The sequence below is a fragment of the Nelumbo lutea genome, chromosome 7 (assembly GCF_056320005.1).
Source record: "Nelumbo lutea isolate HS-2025 chromosome 7, American lotus-T2T, whole genome shotgun sequence".
NCBI lineage: Eukaryota > Viridiplantae > Streptophyta > Magnoliopsida > Proteales > Nelumbonaceae > Nelumbo > Nelumbo lutea.
Window position 1 is genome coordinate 40079049 of NC_142690.1, and position 3074 is coordinate 40082122.

Sequence of the window (3074 nt, forward strand, 5' to 3'; positions counted from 1 at the left end):
TGGGATTGCCCCACACCTCCTTAACAAGAAAAGGAATCAGAAGGTTGAGTAAGAATCTTGAAAAAGGAAGCATAGGAGTAGATACCAAAGGAAGAAAGGTCCATATACAACTATCAGGTTTCGAGGAATCCAAGTAAGCCCCATTAAGGATATGAAGCAAGTCCAAAATAGCATTCAATTCTAAATTCCTTACCCCCCCCCTTTCTCAAGGAGAGGTTATAGAAGGGTTTATCTTTCAAGTAGAGGTTACACCCACCTAAACCTGTTCCTAAAATTTTATGAGTTTATCGGAAAAAAAGTAATACCTGACAACAAAAGGCAAGATAGAGGTGAGGATAGAATGGATGGCCTTCCAAGGGGTAGCTCTGGTAATCGCAATCAATAATCTAGCATCCCAAGCATCAACTACAAACCCATGAATACCTACAAGCATCTTAGCCCAAAGCTTATCCTTCTCTGCAAGTAGTCTCCAAAGCCAATTCCTTAACAATGCCACATTATTCTCAGTGCCACATTTACGATGAAAGATCAGTCTGGTCACTTACATTTTAGGTCTAGAAATTCAGCGGTATCCTCAAGGATATTTTATCAATCAACAAGAAGTATGCCTTAGATTTGGTGCAGATGGTTCATTTGTCTAACTTTAAACAAGTTGAGACTCCCCTTGAACTCAACCTCAAATTAAGTAAAGATGAGAGTGAGTTGCTTTTGGATGCTACATAGGCAGCTTGTGGGTAGTCTTATCTACTTAACTATGACTTGGCCAAAGATCTCTTATGTAGTTCAAATTGTAAGTAAGTTCATTTATGCTCCTTGTCAACCCCATTTCTCTATTGTTCTTCAAATCATCCATTATGTTAGGGGAACATTGTCACATGGACTCTTCTTCTCATCCTTTTCAACTATGATGCTTAGAGCTTATGCTAATGCTGATTGGGCGGGTTGTCCTGACACTCACCACTCTACTACTGGTTGGCGTATTTTTCTAGGAGATTCCTTAGTCTCTTGGAAATGCAAGAAGCAACAAACTATTTCTAAGTCGTACTGATTCTACTCTCACTCCCACTCATCCAATCTTTGAGACAACTAAGCTTTGTGTTGCCCAGATAGAGATAATCAATGATAGCTTTCTCTAGAGCTCTAGCTTCATCATTTGTGCTGGTGTTTCTCCTCTTCAGCTTCTTAGAAGCTATAGAAATCTTGGTTGGCAGAAAAACCGATGCATGGAATATCCCATCCTCTTAAGTCCAACCATCTCAATTGATGGGTTGAAGTAGCTCATTTCCTAATAGGTGACACACTGGTTTGGAAGTACAACACCAACAAGGATTCCATATTGCGAGTGACAAAGGAGACTTACTCAAGCTGCAACATATTGAGCACCATTTCTGATCACAAGGATGGCAACAACAATTAGGGCTGTTCAATTTCATCAACGGAACCAATGGGCACTATGAGAAGGAGCAGAATCTGATTGTGATTGTGCTTTCTTCAAAAAATAGGTTCATTAGCTTTTCTTTGGTGCCATCTCTAGAAGAAATTGAGGGACCCATTGTGGCTCCAAGCCTCCAACAAGCAATGTTAAAAGATTGAAGGGTGGGTTGATGGTTGTATTTGGGAGCTTGGTGGGGATGGTTTTATTCTGAAAAGAGGAAGGTTTGGTGGGAATTTTCAAGTTTCCACTAGAGGGGATTATTTAATTCATTTATTGGTTATTTTTCTTGAGAATTTTTTGGTCATGAGTTTGTCACAATTACTAAGATTATAATGAGATTTCTATACATTGAACAGAAAAAAAGTTTCTAAGTCATCTACTGAAGCAGAATATACAACGTCATCTGCATGTAGTGAGATAATTTGGCTCAATGATTTGCTTTGTGATATGGACATTGACCACTCATCTTCCATTCCACTCTTCACTGGTAACATGATTGCTATCAAGATTGCATACATTCCTGTCTTCCATGAGTGTACAAAAACACATTGAGGTGGACTGCAATTTCATCAAAGATCCCCTTGTTGGCCACATCTATCTCTCACATGTTTCTTTTGGCTTGTAAATCGCTGATTTCTTCACCAAATCCATGACTAGGGCCAAACATAATTTTCTTATAGACAAATTGATGCTTGTTATATCTTTTTTTTTCTCTTTCTCTTGCTCGAATTGACATTTAGGAGGGAACCATGCCTCCAGTAGTTGTTGAAGTGATTACTTCAGTGGATTCATAGGAAACCCTATACTCGATGACTCGAAGAGGTCTGGTTAGTGAACGGTTCATCCATACCTTGTTTTTGTACTGGTGATTCAATCCAATTAAGAGTGGAATTCAATCCTATTAGCAGTGTTGATCAACAGTGAATCTTGTTGCAAAACCTATGATAGTGTGTGTTTCAGCCACAATTGACTACTAGTAGTACAATGTGGTGAGTACTAAATAGTGTAGTGTGGTATTAGTAATTGAAGGCTTTATCATAAACCCATGTAAACGACAGGAGAGAGTTATGACATCTATCAAATGACATCTTGAATGTACAAATAACATCTATCAAATTAAGTGGTGAGAGTTATGTGCCATTGGCTCAGTCAATGGAAGTTTTGCTTAGAGCCAAGAAAAAGGTAAAACACGTGAAAGATAAAAAAAAAAAAAAACCCAAAGCTAAGTCTCAAGGGTATAGTGAGTGGGAATAAGAGAAAGCACAAATTATGATATGGTTGTGGAATAGCATGGAGACTAAAATTAGTGTGATTTTTACATTCTTAGATGCAACCAAGAAATTTGGGACCATGTGCAAGATAACACTACAAGGGTGTATCAAGAGTGCTTTAATCTGTAGTAGGGAAATCAAAGCCTTGATGAGTATTATGCTAGTATAAGAAACCTTCAGAATGAGCTTAATGAATATCATCCTTAACATCATATTTTAAAATTCAGCAATAACAAAGGGAACAACTTGATGTCACTAGATTTTTAGTGGGTCTAAAACCTGAATATGAGCCAATTAGAGCATAGATATTAGGTGGTGCTGATCTTTCCTCTCTTCAGGAGGTGTTTGCCCAACTACATAGGATTTCT

The 3074-nt window shown here is 38.1% G+C and overlaps 1 pseudogene; it reads left to right on the top strand.

Annotated features, from left to right (window-relative positions):
* Nucleotides 1-1119: 1119 nt before the first annotated feature.
* Nucleotides 1120-1646, top strand: LOC148846158 (early nodulin-like protein 15 pseudogene; annotated as a pseudogene).
* Nucleotides 1647-3074: the final 1428 nt, after the last annotated feature.